This window comes from Globicephala melas, chromosome 1 (assembly GCF_963455315.2).
Source record: "Globicephala melas chromosome 1, mGloMel1.2, whole genome shotgun sequence".
In the NCBI taxonomy this organism is placed as follows: Eukaryota; Metazoa; Chordata; class Mammalia; order Artiodactyla; family Delphinidae; genus Globicephala; species Globicephala melas.
In genome coordinates, this window is record NC_083314.1 from 80,763,118 (window position 1) to 80,784,416 (window position 21,299).

Sequence of the window (21,299 nt, forward strand, 5' to 3'; positions counted from 1 at the left end):
GTTGTTGTTTGAAGAAATCAGAGGAAGAAAATAGAATTTACCTGGAAGTTGTAGATTTCCTCCCTCAGTTATGATGGGGTGTTTGTAGCAAGCTAGCATTCACCCTGAAAACAAGTAAGTGAAGTGTGGATTAAAGGAATTCTGTTTGAAGCCTTTGGAGAAATGCAGCTGGGACCCACAGGATCAGCTCCAGAGAGAGAGAAGCTCACTGGAATGAACCTAATTCTCTACTTTTCCCCCTTAGGCCCAAAGGGCACTTGCGCGAACCCCCGGCTCCCGCGGCTTCTGGGAGCTGAGGAGTCAGCGGGGCGACCCCTGCACTCGGGGGCATAGCTGTGGATCCGAGGACTCTGCGGTCGGTGCGGGAGCCCAAAGGCCGACTGTGGGAGGCTCGGGGGTCCTCCCTTCTGGGCAGGCTCGGAACCCTAAAAGCAGGACCTCTTGGAAGCCGCAGACTCCTTGCCTGAGAGGTCTTGGGGCTTCAAGGTCCATTCTTAAGTTTAAAAAGTTGGCGAGTAGGGCAGTGCTGGCAGGACCTACGGATTTCAGGGATGTGTCACTAAACTGTAGCACCGGCACTGTTTCCGTAGTGTAGTGGTTATCACGTTCGCCTCACACGCGAAAGGTCCCCGGTTCGAAACCGGGCGGAAACAAACGTTCTTCCTTTCTGAAACTTTTACCTTCCCTTTCAAAAAACAAAACGGCCGAAAGGCAGGGGCTGAGGCAGCGGGCGCAGCTGCATTTTTCCATCCCCAAGGTACAGGCCAGGAGTTCCGTTGCTGCCTGAGAGCCTGCTCAGCGCCAGGAGCCAGCCCTCCTTTCTCCGCTCTGAGTCACTGCGGAGTCCAGGCCACAGCCAGCTGACCCAAGTGCGCAAAGGACAAGGCTGACTTCGGCTCATTTTTACATCCGGAAATCCCCTCACCTCCTAAGCAGGCGCCTAAATCTCTTGCACATGTTCACGCGAGTTATGGCTCTGGAAACCAAGGAGTTCATCCCCGGCTTGGCTTCACACAAGTTCATCCCTTCACACTTGGCTTTCCCCCACCTCGCCACACTTACGCAACAGTTTGATTTGCGTGACGGAACAAAAGAGACCGAACCCAACTGTGCACCGGGGACTCGAGCCAAAGACACGGAAATGAACAATGTCAGGCTCCACGAACTGAGCTGGTCGCGGAGGGGAAGGAGCACGTACCGGTGCCGTTAACCAGGAGAGCCCCCAGAGCCAGAGCAGACATCAGGAAGTGAACGGATCCGCCCATCACCTGCTGACATCGCAGTCGGCACCTGACTCAAGAGAAAACCGAGCTTCAGAAAGAGAGCATGACCTTGGCTCGGCAGCACAGAGCACTGAAGCTAGACCAGGACGGACCTTGTGTCCTGTCTCAGAGCCCACAGCGTCGCCCAAGACTGCAGATGTGAAGGGTGATGAGCAGCCAGGCAAGGGCTGGGAGCCTTGCACAGCTGCATTCAGCCCTGGGCTTCTGGGAGATCTCCGTTCCAGCTCTCCGGGTCTCTGAAGTGTAATCTTTACTTTTACAGTTTTCATCTGGAGACGCTAAGTCGAGGCACCTCAGGGGGGGTTCCCTGGGGTTCCCTGGTGGTCTAGTGGCTAGGATTCGGCGCTTTCACCGCTGCGGCCCGGGTTCGATTCCCGGTCAGGGAAGCCTTTTTTCTTTTTCTTTTTCTTTTTTTTTTTTTTTTTTTTTGTTTCCTTTTTTTTCCCCTTCAGCATCTCCACTGGCAGGAGTCTTCCTCTTCCTGTCCCGACCAGAGCTGTGTTTTATTTCAAGGTTCAGATGCAGAAGAGCTTCTGCACTGAGTCCCCAAATGCCGGTGAGTCCCGGCCTCAGGGTCCTTGACATCGCGCAGGCTGGAGGTGAGATGTAATGAACAGCCTGGGCTGGCCAGCTCTCGCCTCCGCTCTTTTCTCCCTGCATGTTACAAACCCGAAGGCTTATTTACAGAGTTTTCATCCCAAGAGCATCGGGGACTCGAGTTCCAAAAATTCATGAAAAACCAAAACCAAAACCCTTTGAAACATACAAAAAAGTTGCAAGAGTAATAACATCGTATATTCTATACCTAAGTGCACAGTAAACATTTTTCTACGTTGGGTTTCTCACTCTCTCTCCGTATATAAGAATGGCGACACCACTTGAGAGTTCCTTGCAGACATCTCCACTCAAGATTGCTCCTTTCGTTTGGCATGTCTCTCAAAGCCAGCTTCTGCAGGACTTGTCCTCCAAGACCAGGGGAAGCCTTTGTCCTCGCGGGGACGCCCCCTTGCCCTTTCAGGAACCTGGAATCTGTTCTCTTCAGGCAGTAGAGAACATTTAGGTCGTGTTTTATTCGGCTGTCCCCCAAGTGCAGGCCAGGCACGCCCTGTGCCAGTAGGAATCCCCCCGGACCGGTTGCCCTCCGGTCTCCTCCCGGTTGCCTTGGCGGGCAGTGGGGTCTTGGGTCAGCCTGAGCGCTGGAACCGCCTACCTCGGGAAAGGCCCTTCAGGGAAGTGCAGCTGCCCCTTGGCTGTTGCCTGGATCTCTGTGCCCTGCAGGGAGTGTAAAGGGTTCTGAAAGGACACAAAGGTGACGAATCCTTCCCTGTAGTGAGTGGGAGGATGAGGGGAGCAGATGGGAAATGCATCAAAGGCAGGGGGAGTATTCTCAAGGGCTTGTCAGAATTGTCTGCATGGGTGGCTGCCCTATGATAATAGGGCTTAGTGTTGTGTTTTCCTGACTTTGACCCAGTCTCAGGTCCAGTGTGATTAAGTGCTCTAAACCGTCCGTTTTTCTGAGGCTGTGCAACTGGTACAATTTTCCTGCGAGAAAGACGCACATCCTGGGAATTAGTAAGTGTCTACTCCACAGAGAGTCCAGAAGAGTCACGTGCTGCTGTCTCTGTGGCGCAGTGGGTTAGCGCAATCGGCTGTTAATGGGAAGGTGTGTGGTTCGAGCCCACCCAGGGACGGTGGGAAAGGTGTTAGAACCCATTCAGGGTTTTCCGTGTTGACTACCATTCCCGGTGTTCCATGCTGATTATTACCTGTACATCTGCTCCCAGAAAGTTTACGGAACTGCGTTTGGGGTCCTGTCCACCTCACGACTGCTGCCAGTCTTGGGCCACACTCCCCTTCCCAGCTCTATTGTCTGTCGTCTCTATTGGACTCTATACTTGCCTAACCTACGGCCTCCTGAAAGAGATCCAGGAATCCACGGTCTGGTGGGATAGTCTTTATTCGGCCAAGTCTATATTCTTGGACAAGAAAGTCATATTTTATGTGTCCTAAACTTTTAATCTGCGAACATTAGTAATTGTTCTGTGAATGATGTTAGCAGTGAACTCATCATCATAATTCTCCTCTGCATTATTTTTGATAAACGCCTTTCTTCCCTGGTTGTGTATTACTTGGTTTCATGGTTTCACGATGACGAATATGCTGCAACCATCATTATCGTACACACACCTCTGACCACTCGTGCAGGTGTTTCCATAGCGTAGAGAACTGGAAGTGCAAGTGCTACCTTTAGTGTTTCTATGCTTCTAATGTTGGTAAATGCTTCAAATTTTCCTTCCACAGAAGTGAGACTGAATCATATTCCATCTTATTTTCCAGTCTTTCAATGTCCCTTTCTTCATTTATTTGCCAACACAGCAATCTTTGTATACATCTCTCTAAGATAGTCTAACTAATAAAGGGAGCAGTGCCCTCCCGACATAACTAAGGGGAAGGACAACAGAGGGACATTGTGGGCATTACACAGAGATGTTCTATTGCATATGTTCGAAAGCTAAACATTGAATATTTTTAAAATCCTCCAATAATTGTAATTGTTCGCTCTGCTGTCCTAGTCAACAGGGTCCAGAGAAGACTGCCCAGAATGACCTCTTTGATAACGTCCTGCCAAGCAACTTATCCAAAGAGAAGAATCTCGCTGATCCCAGAGGTTTTATCCTTCTCACCTTTTCTCTTTTATTTATAAATTTTGGTTATATTTAATTTGATGAAAACAATGTAATGCCTCTCCTTCCTCGTATAAAATGGGGAATTAGCATGGGAATAAGTGTTTCTATGTTATTCCTTGTCAGTTGTTTGTTTGTTTCTGTGTTTTTTGGCTGTGACTATAAAAATTAGCCCATCTAAGGCACATCGTGGGAGCCAACAGAATCCTGCCCCCCCCACAGGTTCCTGCTTCAGACCTGGACCCTTAGAGTTATTAGCTCATGTTTGCTCTGTTCTGTTAAATCTCATGTGCAGAAATTGAGCATTTTGGCTTTTTCATACTGTGTGGTTACTGGACAAGGGTTTTCTCTCTCTCTCTCTCCGTCTCATTTGTGCATCACTAATTTCTCTTCTCAGTGCGGGATTCTGGTTTTAATTCTAGGAAGTGAACTTCTGGGGATAATCCCTGTTGGGTGGTGGTTTACAGGGATCTATTCCCTGTTAGGTAGAAGATGACAGCTAATCTGGACCATGAGTCTTTCTTGTCTGATGCTTGTCCTGAGGATTCTGGTATTTCCTGGTATGTTACACCGCAGCAGTGAGAAGCTGTCCACCTCTTGTCTTTCCTCTATTTGTAAAAACCGCGTGGGCCAAGGCAATCCTTGTCAATAACTGCAAAAGTGTAGTAGCTACAATAAGGATGATCTTTACATGCAATGTTTCCCTCATAAGGAGCTCCACAGTAATAAGGGGATTAATACAGGAAGAATATTGAATTTTTAGCATGGAATAGGCAGCTTTCTTTCATTGGTATTCCCAAGTTTCTAAATAACTGAAAAAATTCAAACAAATGTCCTTTAGAGATTGCTTACATCACACTACAGAAAGCACAGGAAAGACACATCATTACAAACAAGCAACAAAGTCAGCAACATGAGCACTTGTGGCAACCGTACAAGTCAAGATTTAAACCTTCCAGAACTGTAAGCCAGTTCAGTCCTTAATACAGATGGATAAGGAGCAATGATGTCATGCACAGATACATGCCCTGGAGACTCAAAAGCATATCACGGAAGTACTCCGATTTTCATTAATGAGCTTCCTTCAAGGACCTAATGTGGCTGACTTATTTCATTTTGTTTCCCTCACTGTCAGTTGCTGTTAATACATATCGTTGCCTCTGCTTTCACCTTACATAATGGCCACTAGTTTGATGAATTTTTTTCCCCTTTAAATATATTTTCTCAGAAACTAAACAATATACTTTCTATTCCTTGGGAGAGAATAGACAAATTGGGCCTCTAAAAATTTAAATTAATTAAAAATTAATTCCGCAATTAATTTCAGAACAGTAATAATCACTTATATAAATTTAAAATAAGAAAATTAAGAATTTCTGGGAAAAATGCATTACTACTTATGCTTTCAATGTGGTACTTATATAAGGAAAAATTTTGTTGTTGCATTGGTGACAAGGAACAATAACAGATTTAGCTGTAGATTAAATTAATGGTCTTGATTACTTGGAAGAACAGTGAGAAATGAAATGAAAGTTTTTACAAAGATGACCCTTAATACTTTTAAGTAATTTAAATAATTTATACATTTTATATATAATGACATTTAAAATGTTTATGTCCTGTGGTATGTTTTTATCGAGGTTACCCAGAAAACTTAGATAGGTTTAATAATTTTGGTCTAAAAACGACTATATATATATTTTCGGATTATCTTATAACGTAGAACATAATGGTGATATAACATTCTGGTGTGTAAGTCTTGGCTTTATTTTTTCTTGAACATCTGAGTTAAGTTGTTCTTCCTAAATTTCTTATACTGGTTGTACCGGTTAAATAAGAAAACATATTCAGTAAGATTTCAACATCTAATCATTTAAATTTATGTGTTGAAGTATATTAAATATACTAGTCAAGTACATTAAATATACTAATGTCTTTAAAGAGGAATGCATACTTGTAATTCTAGACACCAGATGAATCAATTATTCCGCTTACAATTTCTGGTAAATATTTTTAGGTGTCATCTTATATGTGATTCCATATATATGAATATATGATTCCAACATTCTCATGTTCCAACATGTGTCAGCTTAAATTACAAAGAAGAAGAAGCCTTTTGTGGTCATTTTCCATACCTTAGTTATTCAGGTTGCTTCATCAGTTATTCACAGTGCTGTACACTGGTAATGGTTTGGGAACTGTACACTCTTTGTACTTTATGCATATTATGCCTCAGTTTTTAAAAGTTTAATGCCACTTGGTAATTGTTAAAGTGATGTTGATACTTTTCTTCTGCTTTGTCCTGGGCTAGGAGGAAAAGTAAGTTCAAAGTAGTTACTGGGATATTTTTGCTGTCCTCAGATTTCTGGCTTCCCTTCAGTATCGGATGTCTGACTACTTACTTGTATGTTGCTCACAACCATGACCCTAAGCTGACATTCCACTGTTCTTACTGCGGCAAAGAGAGAAGCAAGAGTTCATGATCAAATCTTGCTCTGTTAAGAATCAATATGAGTCAAGGAAGGGGGAGGGTATATGAAATTGAGAAATTCTGATGAGGATAGTAGTTCAATTAGGCTTAAGTAACGCAGAGGTGCCAAAGGGAGGACACTGGCAGGTCGTCCACAAAGAACAGCCGCCACATTCACGTCACCACTAAACTCTGAAGAATTTTTGGAGCCTCCACACATAGCCAAAACCCTTTACCTGATTAGTTGGGAACATCACTAGATTAACCCGTCCAGACTAGGTGTTTGATGGCTTTCAGCTATCTGTTCCTCAAGGAAAGGGAAAACTCCCTTCTCATGTTTTGTGTGTGTGTTTGTGTGTGTGTGTGTGTGTGTGTGTGTGTGTGTGTGTGTGTGTGTGCGTGTGTGAGTGTACGTGCTTTCCCTCTCTTCTCTTCTCTGGCTCTTTTATAAATCCTGTCTTTTTTAATGACAACATCCTAATAAGTGTTTCCAATTTTTATTAGGATCCATGTGAGCTAACTCATTCAAAGTCTCTTTACTACTTGAAGTAAGTCAGAAAAAGGAAAACAAATATCGTATATTAATTCATATATGTGGATGCTAGAAAAATGGTTCAGATGAACCAGTTTGCAGGGCAGAGAGAGAGACACAGCTGTAGGGAACAAACTTATGGACACGGGGAAAGTGGCAGAGGGGCTCGTTGTGGTGGGGTGAATTGGGAGATTGGGATTGACATATATATACTAATATGTATAAAATTACTAATAAGAACCTTCAGTATAAAAAATAAACAAAATTCAAAAATAATCTCTTTACAACTATTGTTGAAGTATGATTTTTATATTCACATCTGTACACACTATATTGGTAGCTTTGAAATGTATACCTGGGTGGAGACTGCCATGGAAAGGGAAAGTTTAGGCCTTAAGTTGTTGTAAGATAGGTCCTTCTTAGTCTTTAAATAGACAGTTTCCAGTTAGTATGTGTTTAACAGGCTCATCGTCATTCTCTCTGCTTCTAACGTCGTGGCTTCTCCGAAGGTCCTGTTTACTCTTTCTCCTCTTCTTCTTCTTCATTTCATTAATTAGTTTGGGAGTTTTGTAGGCCTACCTTTCAATCTTCTTTTCCTTTTGAAATCTTGGAGGTTGAACAAGGAAGGGATGCAAATCTCAGTGAAGTTTCCTCAGATACCCGTGAGCATGGTGGCCAAGGGGAAGGGCTCTGGAGGCAAAGTGCCTGGGTCTGAGTGCTGGCTCTCACTGTCACGGGGGTGAGACCCTGAAAAGATTAGCTCAGCGTTTCAGTGCCTCAGTGTTCTCATCTGCAACAAGGGGTGGTAAAGTCCTACACTATCTTCCAGGGCTGTTATGTGGACTTAATAAGTTATTCCACAGTAAAGCACTGAGGAACAGTGCTGGTCACTCAGTAAGGCTCGAGAAAGCTGCTATTATCCTTATTGTGAAGTCTTTTATTTCCCCTTCTAACTGTACCACTGCTGACCTTCAACATTCCCCAGAAAAAACTACAGTTGTTTAAATGTTTAGCTGACCTCTTCTCCTTCATATTAGTGACCTGCACCTGGAAAACTGGTTGGTTTGGATGGTGATCTAACTGGTGATCTAAAGGCAGTGGGGCACTGAATCCAGCTTCATCAGATTCTTGGACCCTGGGCAGGCATGACGATTGTTTAGCTCATGGTAGACAATCTCTTGCACATGTATCTATAGCAAGAGCTTTTCATAGATAGACATATCTCAAGCATTAGAAGAAAAGTGCAAGTATGTACCAGTGACCTGTCTCTTTGGTTGTTGTTGTTTGAAGAAATCAGAGGAAGAAAATAGAATTTACCTGGAAGTTGCAGATTTCCTCCTTCAGTTATGACGGGGTGTTTCTAGAAAGGTAGCATTCACGTTGAAAACGACTAAGTCAAGTGTGGATTAAAGGAATTCTGTTTGAAGGCTTCGGCGAAATGCAGCTAGGACCCACAGGTTCAGCTCCAGAGAGAGAGAAGCTCACTGGAATGAACCTAATTCTCTACCTTTTCCCCTTAGGCCCAAAGGGCACTTGCGCGAACCCCCGGCTCCCGCGGCTTCTGGGAGCTGAGGAGTCAGCGGGGGCGACCCTGCACTCGGGGGCATAGCTGTGGATCCGAGGACTCTGCGGTCGGTGCGGGAGCCCAAAGGCCGACTGTGGGAGGCTCGGGGGTCCTCCCTTCTGGGCAGGCTCGGAACCCTAATAGCAGGGCCTCTAGGAAGCCGCAGTCTCCTTGCCTGAGAGATCTTGGGGCTTCAAGGTTCATCCTTCAGTTTAAAAACTTGGCGACTAGGATAGTGGGAGCATGAAAAAAGGATTTCAGGGATGTGTCACTGAGCTGAGCACCTGCCGTGTTTCCGTAGTGTAGCGGTTATCACGTTCGCCTCACACGCGAAAGGTCCCCGGTTCGAAACCGGGCGGAAACAAACGTTTTTCCTTTCTGAGACTTTCACCTTCCCTTTCAAAAAAGCGAAACGGCCGAAAGGCAGGGGCTGAGGCAGCGGGCGCAGCTGCATTTTCCATCCCCTAGGGACAGGCCAGGAGTTCCGTTGTTGCCTGAGAGCCTGCTCAGCGCTAGGAGCCAGCCCTCCTTTCTCCGCTCTGAGTCACTGCGGAGTCCAGGCCACAGCCAGCTGACCCAAGCGCGCAAAGGACAAGGCTGACTTCGGCTCATTTTTACATCCGGAAATCCCCTCACCTCCTAAGCAGGCGCCTAAATCTCTTGCAAATGTTCACGCGAGTTATGTCTCTGGAAACCAAGGAGTTCATCCCCGGCTTGGCTTCACACAAGTTCATCCCTTCACACTTGGCTTTCCCCCACCTCGCCACACTTACGCAACAGTTTGATTTGCGTGACGGAACAAAAGAGACCGAACCCAGCTGTGCACCGGGGACTCGAGCCAAAGACACAGAAATAAACAATGTCAGGCTCCACGAACTGAGCTGGTCGCGGAGGGGAAGGAGCCCGTACCGGTGCCGTTAACCAGGAGAGCCCCCAGAGCCAGGGCAGACATCAGGAAGTGAACGGATCCGCCCATCACCTGTTGACATCCCAGTCGGCACCTGACTCAAGAGAAAACGGAGGTTCACAGAGCATGACCTTGGCTCGGCAGCACAGAGCACTGAAGCTAGACCAGGACGGACCTTGTGTCCTGTCTCAGAGCCCACAGCGTCGCCCAAGACTGCAGATGTGAAGGGTGATGAGCAGCCAGGCAAGGGCTGGGAGCCTTGCACAGCTGCATTCAGCCCTGGGCTTCTGGGAAATTTCCGTTCCTGCTCTCCAAGTCTCTGAAGTGTAATCTTTACTTTTACAGTTTTCATCTGGAGACGCTAAGTCGAGGCACCTCAGGGGTTCCCTGGTGGTCTAGTGGCTAGGATTCGGCGCTTTCACCGCTGCGGCCCGGGTTCGATTCCCGGTCAGGGAAGCCTTTTTTCTTTTTCTTTTTCTTTTTCTTTTTTTTTTTTTTTTTTTGTTTCCTTTTTTTTCCCCTTCAGCATCTCCACTGGCAGGAGTCTTCCTCTTCCTGCCCCGACCAGAGCTGTGTTTTATTTCAAGGTTCAGATGCAGTAGAGCTTCTGCACTGAGTCCCCAAATGCCGGTGAGTCCCGGCCTCAGGGTCCTTGACATCGCGCAGGCTGGAAGAGGTGGGATGTAATGAACAGCCTGGGCTGGTCAGCTCTCCCCTCGGCACTTTTCTCCCTGCATGTTACAAACCCGGAGACTTATTTACAGAGTTTTCATCCCAAGAGCATCGGGGACTCGAGTTCATTGAAAACCAAAACGAAAACCCTTTGAAACATACAAAAAAGTTGCAAGAGTAATAACATCCTATATTCTATACGTAAGTGCACAGTAAACATTTTCCCACGTTGGGTTTCTCACTCTCTCTCCGTACATAAGAATGGCGACACCACTTGAGAGTTCCTTGCAGACATCTCCACTCAAGATTGCTCCTTTCGTTTGGCGTGTCTCTCAAAGCCAGCTTCTGCGGGACTTGTCCTCCAAGACCAGGGGAAGCCTTTGTCCTCGTGGGGATGCCCCCTTGCCCTTTCAGGAACCTGAAATCCGTTCTCTTCAGGCTGTAGAGAAGCTTCAGGAGGAGTTTTATTCAGCTCCCCCCGAAGTGCAGGCCAGACACGTTCTGTGCTAGTAGGAATCCCCCCGGACCGGCTGCCCTCCGGACTCCTCCCGGTTGCCTTGGCGGGCAGTGGGGTCTTGGGTCAGCCTGAGCGCTGGAACCGCCTACCTCGGGAAAGGCCCTTCAGGGAAGTGCAGCTGCCCCTTGGCTGTTGCCTGCATCTCTGTGCCCTGCAGGGAGCGTAAAGGGTTCTGACAGGACACAAAGGTGACGAATCCTTCCCTGTAGTGAGTGGGAGGATGAGAGGAGCAGATGGGAAATGCGTCAAAGGCAGGGGGAGTATTCTCAAGGGCTTGTCAGAATTGTCTGCATGGGTGGCTGCCCTGTGATAATAGTGCTTAGTGTTGTCTTTTCCTGACCTTGACCCAGTCTCAAGTCCAGTGTGATTAACTCTCCAAACCGTCCGAATTTCCGAGGCTTTGGAATGGGTACCATTTTCCTGTGAGAACGGCGGCACATCCTGGGAATTCGTAAGTGTCTACTCCATAGAGAGTCCTGAAGAGACACGTGCTGCTGTCTCTGTGGCGCAGTGGGTTAGCGCGTTCGGTTGTCAATCGTGAAGGTTGGTGGTTCAAGCCCACCCAAGGACGTTGGGAGAGGTTTTAGAACCCATTCAGCGTTTTCCATGTTGATTACCATTCCCGGTGTTCCATGCTGATTATTACCTGCACATCTGCTCCCACAAAGTTTACCGAATGCAGTTCGGGGTCCTATCCACCTCACGACTATTGCCAGTCTTGGGCCACACTCCCCTTCCCAGCTCTATTGTCTGTCGTCTCTATTGGACTCTATACTTGCCTAATTTATGGCCTCCTGAAAGAGATCCAGGAATCCATGGTCTGGTGGGATAGTCTTTATTCGGCCAATTCTATAGACTTGGACAAGAAAGTCATATTTTATGTGTCTTAAACTTTTCATCTGTGAATGTTAGTAATTGTTCTATGAATGATGTTAGCAGTGAACTCATCATCATAATTCTCCTCTGCATTATTTTTGATAAACGCCTTTCTTCCATGGTTGTGTATTACTTGGTTTCATGGTTTCACGATGACGAATATGCTGCAACCATCATTATCGTACACACACCTCTGACCACTCGTGCAGGTGTTTCCATAGCGTAGAGAACTGGAAGTGCAAGTGCTACCTTTAGTGTTTCTATGCTTCTAATGTTGGTAAATGCTTCAAATTTTCCTTCCACAGAAGTGAGACTGAATCATATTCCATCTTATTTTCCAGTCTTTCAATGTCCCTTTCTTCATTTATTTGCCAACACAGCAATCTTTGTATACATCTCTCTAAGATAGTCTAACTAATAAAGGGAGCAGTGCCCTCCCGACATAACTAAGGGGAAGGACAACAGAGGGACATTGTGGGCATTACACAGAGATATTCTATTGCATATGTTCGAAAGCTCAACATTCAATATTTTTAAAATCCTCCAATAACTGTAATTGTTCTCTCTGCTGACCTAGTCAACAGGGTCCAGAGAAGACTGTCCAGAATGACCTCTTTGATAAAGTCCTGCCAAGCAACTTATCCAAAGAGAAGAATCTCACTGATCCCAGAGGTTTTTTCCTTCTCCCCTTTTCTCTTTTATTTATAAATTTTGCTTATACTTTTAATTTGATGAAAACAATCTAATGTGTGCCCTTCCTCATATAAAAAGTGGAATTAGCATGGGAATAAGTGTTTCTATGTTATTCCTTGTCAGTTTTTTGTTTGTTTCTTTGTTTTTTTGGCTGTGACTTTAAAAATTATTCCATCTAAGACACATCGTGGGAGCCAACAGAATCCTGCCCCCCCACAGGTTCCTGCTTCAGACCTGGACCCTTAGAGTTATTAGCTCATGTTTGCTCTGTTCTGTTAAATCTCATGTGCAGAAATTGAGTATTTTGGCTTTTTCATACTGTGTGGTTACTGGACAAGGATTTTTTTTCTCTCTCTCTCTCCCTCTCATTTGTGCATCACTAATTTCTCCTCTCAGTGCGGGATTCTGGTTTTAATTCTAGGAAGTGAACTTCTGGGAGTAATCCCTGTTGGGGGGTGGTTTACAGGGATCTATTCCCTGTTAGGTAGAAGGTGACAGCTAATCTGGACCATGAGTCTTTCTTGTCTGATGCTTGTCCTGAGGATTCTGGTATTTCCTGGTATGTGACACTGCAGCAGTGAGAAGCTGTCCACCTCTTGTCTTTCCTCTATTTGGTAAAAACCGCCTGGGCCAAGACAATCCTTGTCAATAACTGCAAAAGTGTAGGAGCTACAATAAGGATGATCTTAATATGCAATGGTTCCCTCATAAGTGTAAGGTGGGATCTTAACAAAGGGCAGCACGAAACAGAGGAAAGCTTCAAGTGAGCTTTATTAGGGAGTGCTCCCGGAAGAGGTTCACCGGTCTGAGAGAAAGGGGCCAGAGAAGTCTCACCCGGGCGAGGGTTGGGCAAGATTTTATAGGGGAAGAAGGGAAAGAGGTGTGGTGAAACTGGGAGGGGGCAGGGTATTCCTTATTTGGTGGTCTTTTTGGGTATCCTGGGGGACAGTTTGTCCTGCCCCTCGAAAGGCGGGAAGGCTGGGCTGGGTTCAAAGTCCCCAGATCAGTTCCTGGAACTGGGTGGTCCAGAATGTCTCCAGGGCAGTTTCTGGAACTGCGTGGTTTGGAGAATTTTGATCTGATGCAACCTGTGAATCTGATTGCGTTCCCCTGCCTCGGGCCAGTTGGCCTTACAATAAGGAACTGCACATTAATAAGGGGGATTAATACAGGAAGAATACTGAATTTTTAGCATGGAATAGGCAGCTTTCTTTCATTGGTATACTCAGGTTTCTAAATAACTGAAAAAATTCAAACAAATGTCCTTTAGGGATTGCTTAAATCAGACTACAGAAAGCAGAGGAAAGACATTTATACCATTAGAAACAAGCAAAAAAATCAGCAACATGAGCACTTGTGGCAACTCTACAAGTCAAGATTTAAACCTTCCAGAACTGTAAGCCATTTCAGTCCTTAATACAGATGGATGAGGAGCAATGACGTCATGCACAGATACATACCCTGGAAACTCAAAAGCATATCACAGAAGTACTCTGATTTTCATTAATGAGCTTCCTTCAAGGACCTAATGTGGCTGACTTATTTCATTTTGTTTCCCTCACTGTCAGTTGCTGTTAATACATATCATTGCTTCTGCTTTCATGTTAAATAATGTCCACTAGTGTGATGAAATTTTTTCCCCTTTAAATATATTTTCTCAGAAACAAAACAATATACTTTCAATTCCTTGGGAGAGAATAGATGAATTTGGCCTCTAAAAATTTAAATTAATTAAAAATTAATTCCACAATTAATTTCAGAAAAGTAATAACCAGTTACATAATTTTAAAATAAGAAAATTAAGAATTACAGGGGAAAATGTTTTACTACGTATGCTTTCAATGTGGTACTTACATAAGGAAAAATTATATTGTTGAATTGGTGACAAGGAACAATAACCGATTAAGCTGTAGATTAAATTAATGGTCTTGATTACTTGGAAGAACAGTGAGAAACGAAATGAAATTGATTATAAAGATGGCCCTTAATACTTTTAAGCAATTTAAATAATTTATACATTTTATATATAATGACATTTAAAATGTTTATGTCATGTGTTGTGTTTTTATCGAGGTTACTTGGAAAACTTAGATTGGTTTAATAATTTTGGTCTAAAAACTACTATATAAACATTTTCATATTGTCTTATAATGTAGAAAATAACGGTGGTATAGTATTCTGGTATGTAAGTCTTGGCTTTACTTTGGCTTGAACATCTGAGATAAGTTGGACTTCCTAAATTTCCTATACTGGTTGTACCGGTTAAATAAGCAACATATCCAATACGTTTTAAACGTCTAAACATTTAAATTTATGTGTTGAAGTATATTAAATATGCTAGTCAAGTACATTAAGTATACTAATTTTTTAAAGAGGAATGAATACTTGTAATTCTAGAAACCAGACGACTCAATTATTCCACTTACAATTTTTGGTAAATATATTTAGGTTTCATCTAATATATGATTCCATATACACCAATATGTGATTCCAACATTCTCATGTTCTAACATGTGTCAGCTTAAATTACAAATTCAAGATTTACAGTTAACTTTAATCCTTTGACTGACATTAAATTGATTTAATTAACGAATCATCTTTGGTTGCCTGCAAATTCTCTCTGTCTTTGTCCTTCCCGTTTGCCCTGATTTCCTGATAGGTTGGCTGACAACAGCGCTTTCGTTGGGGAATGCTGTTGTTTTCTGGGTTCACATATATTTCTATATTTTGTAGGTTTGCGGCTGGGGCTGTGGCTATTCTTATGTGTCCGCTTGACAAAAGTTCAGTAGCGTGGCTTGTGTTTTCACTGCTCTGACACGGCAGAATTGTAACCTTAATGCTGCGCACTGCACAGCCTCTGAAACCTTCTCAATCGCCTCCTTGCTTCTCGTTACACATTCATTTTCGCATGGCCCTTGCTTTTTATCACAGCAAGCACCAAAATCCAGCTTTGCACAGAAATGATATCATTGAAAAGATTGTAGGATAATCTAATGTTGGCAGATTTTACTATGTAAATTACACCTCAATAAAGCTTACTTTTAACAAAAAAGGGCAAACACAACCAAATGTTGACAGGATGGAGAGCACTGGAAATTCTTATTCATTTCTGGAAAGGGTATTAAAAAGTTCAACAGGTTGGAAGAAAATTTGGCAGCATCAGCTGAGGGTCATCCATACACAGTTACATGCTGTGGCCCAGATATCGCACTTTTAGCTGTGCTACACCTTTGACCTGTGCTCTCCAATATGATAGGGACAAGCCACATGTAGCTACTGAACACTTGAAAGTTGCTAGGGCCACAGGGTGTAAGGATACTAGTCTGATGTAGTAAGTCTCCTAAAATATTAAAGTAGATTAAACTAGAAAATTCAAAATTCCTTGTGACAGTTTTGAAAACTAAAAAGGGAAACGTCGCTAAAATGAAGTCGGGAGACCAGAAGTGGGAGCTCCCATGGGGTACCACTCAAGTCCAAAGACAGGAAGTATCATCAATTACAGACCCAGACAGAAGAAGCATCAATAGGAAAGAATCATCGATTACAGGCCCCAACAGAAAAACATGTACGTTGCATCTCCTGCAAGAAATCAGCAGTTTGGCAAAGAGAAACCGTCATCACCCTGAACTTTCACTTTTCTCCAATGGGCTTGGGTTCACAACAACCTCCCTCAGCTTCCTCCTCTTTCTCTGTAAAGTAAGTTTCCTTCCTGTCCTTTGTTTGTGGGAGTTGCCTATGGCTTTTGCTATAGCTTGCTTCTCCTGAATTGCAATTCTTCCGCTATTCCTGAATAAACCCTTTTTGCTGGAAAAAAACAAAAAACAACCCCCCGCAACTTTTATATATTTTTATATTTATAAATTTTTTACATTTAATTTGCTTATTTGTTTTTGGCTGCGTTGGGTCTCCGTTGCCCGGCTATGGCTTTCTCTAGTTGCAGTGATTGGGGCCTACTCTTCATCGTGGTGGCTTCTTTTGTGGCGGAGCATGGGATCTCGGCGTGCAGGCGTCAGTAGTTGTGGCATGAGGGCTCAGTAGTTGTGGCTCACGGGCTCTAGAGCGTAGGCTCAGTGGCTGGGGTGCACGGGCTTAGTTGCACCACAACACGTGGGATCTTCCCAGACCAGGGCTTGACCCCGTGTCCCCTGCCTTGGCAGGTGGATTCTTAACCAATGTGCAACCAGGGAAGCCCCCAAAAGTATTATTTTTAAAGTCAACACTGGCATTATTCTGCTGGAATGGGGTGCCTTAGAAAAATGTGTATGTCCACCAAAATCACAAAGAAATTTTTGTACCATTTCAGAATATCCTCAACTGGAAACAACTGAAATGTTCAACAGTAGAAATCTATGGAGAGTTATATTCTTACAAGGACTACACACAGAGACAAAGAACTACGTGAAAAATAGGGTTAAATTTCATAGACATAATGTTGAGTGAAAGAAATCAGACCCATGCCCTTCCAGGCCCCCAACCCCAGAGCACACCCTGTGATCCAATTTATATGAATGTAACAGGCAGAGAGGTTGGGAGGGGTATGTGTGTGATTCCTCTGAGCTCTTGCATGGGAAGAGTCATGAGGAAGACTTTTGTGGTCTGGTAATTTTCCATACCTTAGTTATTCAGTTTGCTTCATCAGTTATTCACGTTGGTGTACACTGGTAATGGTTTGGGAACTGTACACTCTTTGAACTTTATGCATATTATGCCTCATTTTTAAAAAATTTAATGCCACTTGGTTATTGTTAAAGTGATGTTGATACTTTTTCTTCGGCTTTATCCTGGGCTAGGAGGAAAAGTAGGTTCAAAGTACTTACTGGGATATTTTTGTTGTCCTCAGATTTTTGGCTTCCCTTCCGTATGGCTTTGTGTGTGTGTGTGTGTGTGTGTGTGTGTGTGTGTGTGTTTCCTCTCTTCTCTTTTCTGGCTCTTTTATAAATCCTGTCTTTTTTAATGACAACATCCTAATAACTGTCTCCCATTTTATTAGGAACCATGTGAGTTAACTCATTCAAAATCTCTTTACTAGTTGAAGTAAGTCAGAAAGAGGGAAAGAAATATCGTATATTAATGCATATATGTGGAACCTAGCAAAATGGTACAGATGAACCGGTTTGCAGGGCAGAAAGAGAGACACAGATGTAGAGAACAAACATATGGACACCATCGCGGGGAAAGTGGCAGAGGGGTTCGTGGTGCTGGGGTGAATTGGGAGATTGGGCTTGACATATATACATTAATATGTATAAAATTACTAACAAGAACCTGCTGTATAAAAAATAAACAAAATTCAAAAATAATCTCTTTACCACTAATGTTGAAGTATGATTTTCATGTTCACATCTGTATACACTCTATTGGTAGCTTTGAAATGTATTCTTGGGTGGAGACTGCCATGGAAAAGGAAAGTTTAGGCCTTAAGTTGTTGTAAGATAGGTCCTTCTTAGTCTTTAAATAGACAGTTTCCAGTTAGTATGTGTTTAACAAGCTCATCGTCATTCTCTCTGCGTCTAACGTCGTGGCTTCTCAAAACGTCCCGTTTCCTCTTTCTCCTCTTCCTCTTCTTCATTTCATTAATTAGTTTGGGGAGTTTTGTAGGCCTAACTTTCAATTTTCTTTTCCTTTTGAAATCTTGGAGGTTGAACAAGGAAGGGATGCAAATCTCAGTGAAGTTTCCTCAGATACCCGTGAGCATGGTGGCCAAGGGGAAGGGCTCTGGAGGCAAAGTGCCTGGGTCTGAGCGCAGGCTCTCACTGTCATGGGGGTGAGACCGAGAAAAGGTTAGCTCAGCTTTTCAGTGCCTCAGTGTTCTCATCTGCAACAAGGGGTGGTAAAGTCCTACACTATCTTCCAGGGCTGTTATGTGGACTTAGGAAGTTATTCCAGAGTAAAGCACTGAGGAACAGTGCTGGTCACTCAGTAAAGCTCGAGAAAGCTGCTATTATCCTTATTGTGAAGTCTTTTATTTCCCCTTCTAACTGTACCACTGCTGACCTTCAACATTCCCCAGAGCAAATTACGATTGTTTAGCTGACCTCTTCTCCCTCATATAAGTGACCTGCATCTGGAAAACTGGTTGGTGTGGATGGTGATCTAACTGGTGATCTAAAGGCAGTGGGGGACTGGATCCAACTTCATCAGCTTCTTGGACCCTGGGCAGGCATGACGAGTGTTTAGCTCATGGTAGACAATCTCTTGCACATGTTTCTATAGCAAGAGCTTTTCATAGATAGTCAAACATACCTTAAGTATTATAAGAAAAGTGCAAGTATGTACCAGTGACCTGTCTTTGGTTGTTGTTGTTTGAAGAAATCAGAGGAAGAAAATAGAATTTACCTGGAAGTTGTAGATTTCCTCCTTCAGTTATGACGGGGTGTTTGTAGCAAGCTGGCATTCACCCTGAAAACGACTAAGTCAAGTGTGGATTAAAGGAATTCTGTTTGAAGGCTTTGGAGAAATGCAGCTGGGACCCACAGGATCAGCTCCAGAGAGAGAGAAGCTCACTGGAATGAACCTAATTCTCTCCCTTTTCCCCTTAGGCCCAAAGGGCACTTGCGCGAACCCCCGGCTCCCGCGACTTCTGGGAGCTGAGGAGTCAGCGGGGGCGACCCCTGCACTCGGGGGCATAGCTGTGGATCCGAGGACTCTGCGGTCGGTGCGGGAGCCCAAAGGCCGACTGTGGGAGGCTCGGGGGTCCTCCCTTCGGGGCAGGCTCGGAACCCTAAAAGCAGGGCCTCTCGGAAGCCGCAGACTCCTTGCCTGAGAGGTCTTGGGGCTTCAAGGTTCATTCTTCAGTTTAAAAAGTTGGCGAGTAGGGCAGTGCTGGCAGGACCTACGGATTTCAGGGGTGTGTCACTGAGCTGTAGCACCCGCCGAGTTTCCGTAGTGTAGTGGTTATCACGTTCGCCTCACACGCGAAAGGTCCCCGGTTCGAAACCGGGCGGAAACAAACGTTCTTCCTTTCTGAGACTTTCACCTTCCCTTTCAAAAAAGCAAAACGGCCGAAAGGCAGGGGCTGAGGCAGCGGGCGCAGCTGCATTTTCCATCCCCAAGGGACAGGCCAGGAGTTCCGTTGTTGCCTGAGAGCCTGCTCAGCGCTAGGAGCCAGCCCTCCTTTCTCCGCTCTGAGTCACTGCGGAGTCCAGGCCACAGCCAGCTGACCCAAGTGCGCAAAGGACAAGGCTGACTTCGGCTCATTTTTACATCCGGAAATCCCCTCACCTCCTAAGCAGGCGCCTAAGTCTCTTGCACATGTTCACGCGAGTTATGTCTCTGGAAACCAAGGAGTTCATCCCTGGCTTGGCTTCACACAAGTTCATCCCTTCACACTTGGCTTTCCCCCACCTCGCCACACTTACGCAACAGTTTGATTTGCGTGACGGAACAAAAGAGACCGAACCCAACTGTGCACCGGGGACTCGAGCCAAAGACACGGAAATGAACAATGTCAGGCTCCACGAACTGAGCTGGTCGCGGAGGGGAAGGAGCCCGTACCGGTGCCGTTAACCAGGAGAGCCCCCAGAGCCAGAGCAGACATCAGGAAGTGAACGGATCCGCCCATCACCTATTGACACCCCAGTCGGCACCTGACTCAAGAGAAAACCGAGGTTCAGAAAGAGAGCATGACCTTGGCACGGCAGCACACAGCGCTGAAGCTAGACCAGGACGGACCTTGTGTCCTGTCTCAGAGCCCACAGCGTCGCCCAAGACTGCAGATGTGAAGGGTGATGAGCAGCCGGGCAAGGGCTGGGAGCCTTGCACAGCTGCATTCAGCCCTGGGCTTCTGGGAGATCTCTGTTCCTGCTCTCCGGGTCTGTGAAGTGTAATCTTTACTTTTACAATTTTCATCTGGAGACGCTAAATCGCGCCTCCTCAGTCGTTCCCTGGTGGTCTAGTGGCTAGGATTCAGGGCTTTCTCCGCTGCGGCCCGGGTTCGATTCCCGGTCAGGGAAGGGTTTTTTTTTTTTTTTTTCCTTTTTTTTCCCCTTCAGCATCTCCACTGGCAGGAGTCTTCCTCTTCCTGTCCCGACCAGAGCTGTGTTTTACTTCAAGGTTCAGATGCAGAAGAGCTTCTGCAGTGAGTCCCCAAATGCCGGTGAGTCCTGGCCTCAGGGTCCTTGACATCGCGCAGGCTGGAGGAGGTGAGATGTAATGAACAGCCTGGGCTGGCCAGCTCTCGCCTCGGCTCTTTTCTCCCTGCATGTTACAAACCCGAAGACTTGTTTACAGAGTTTTCATCCCAAGAGCATCGGGGACACGAGTTCATTGAAAACCAAAAGGAAAACTCTTTGAAACATACCAAAAAGTTGCAAGAGTAATAACATCGTATATTCTATACGTAAGTGCACAGTAAACATTTTCCCACGTTGGGTTTCTCACTCTCTCTCCGTATATAAGAATGGCGACACCACATGAGAGTTCCTTGCAGACATCTCCACTCAAGATTGCTCCTTTCGTTTGGCGTGTCTCTCAAAGCTAGCTTCTGCGGGACTTGTCCTCCAACCAGGGGAAGCGTTTGTCCTCGCGGGGACGCCCCCTTGCCCTTTCAGGAACCTGAAATCCGTTCTCTTCAGGCTGTAGAGAAGCTTCAGGAGGAGTTTTATTCAGCTCCCCACGAAGTGCAGGCCAGGCATGTTCTGTGCTAGTAGGAATCCTCCCGGACGGGCTGCCCTCCGGTCTCCTCCCGGTTGCCTTGGCGGGCAGTGGGGTCTTGGGTCAGCCTGAGCGCTGGAACCGCCTACCTGGGGAAAGGCCCTTTAGGGAAGTGCAGCTGCCCCTTGGCTGTTGCCTGGTTCTCTGTGCCCTACAGGGAGCGTAAAGGGTTCTGACAGGACACAAAGGTGACGAATCCTTCCCTGTAGTGAGTTGGAGGATGAGAGGAGCAGATGGGAAATGCGTCAAAGGGAGGGGGAGTATTCTCAAGTGCTTGTCAGAATTGTGTGCATGGGTGGCTGCCCTGTGATACTAGTGCTTAGTGTTGTCTTTTCCTGACCTTGACCCAGTCTCAGGTCCAGTGTGATTAACTGCTCTAAACCGTCCATTCTTCCGAGGCTTTGGAACTGGTATCATTTTCCTGCGAGAAAGGCGGCACATCCTGGGAA

General features: G+C 45.3%; 3 non-coding genes across 3 annotated transcripts; all 3 read left to right on the forward strand.

Moving 5' to 3' along the window:
* Nucleotides 1–580: 580 nt before the first annotated feature.
* On the forward strand, nucleotides 581–653 carry TRNAV-CAC (transfer RNA valine (anticodon CAC)). Its single transcript has one exon. It is a non-coding gene; the product is annotated as a tRNA-Val (tRNA).
* Nucleotides 654–8,824: 8,171 nt separating this feature from the next.
* TRNAV-CAC (transfer RNA valine (anticodon CAC)) lies at nucleotides 8,825–8,897 on the forward strand. Its single transcript has one exon. It is a non-coding gene; the product is annotated as a tRNA-Val (tRNA).
* Nucleotides 8,898–19,074: 10,177 nt separating this feature from the next.
* TRNAV-CAC (transfer RNA valine (anticodon CAC)) lies at nucleotides 19,075–19,147 on the forward strand. Its single transcript has one exon. It is a non-coding gene; the product is annotated as a tRNA-Val (tRNA).
* The last annotated feature ends 2,152 nt before the right edge of the window (nucleotides 19,148–21,299 follow it).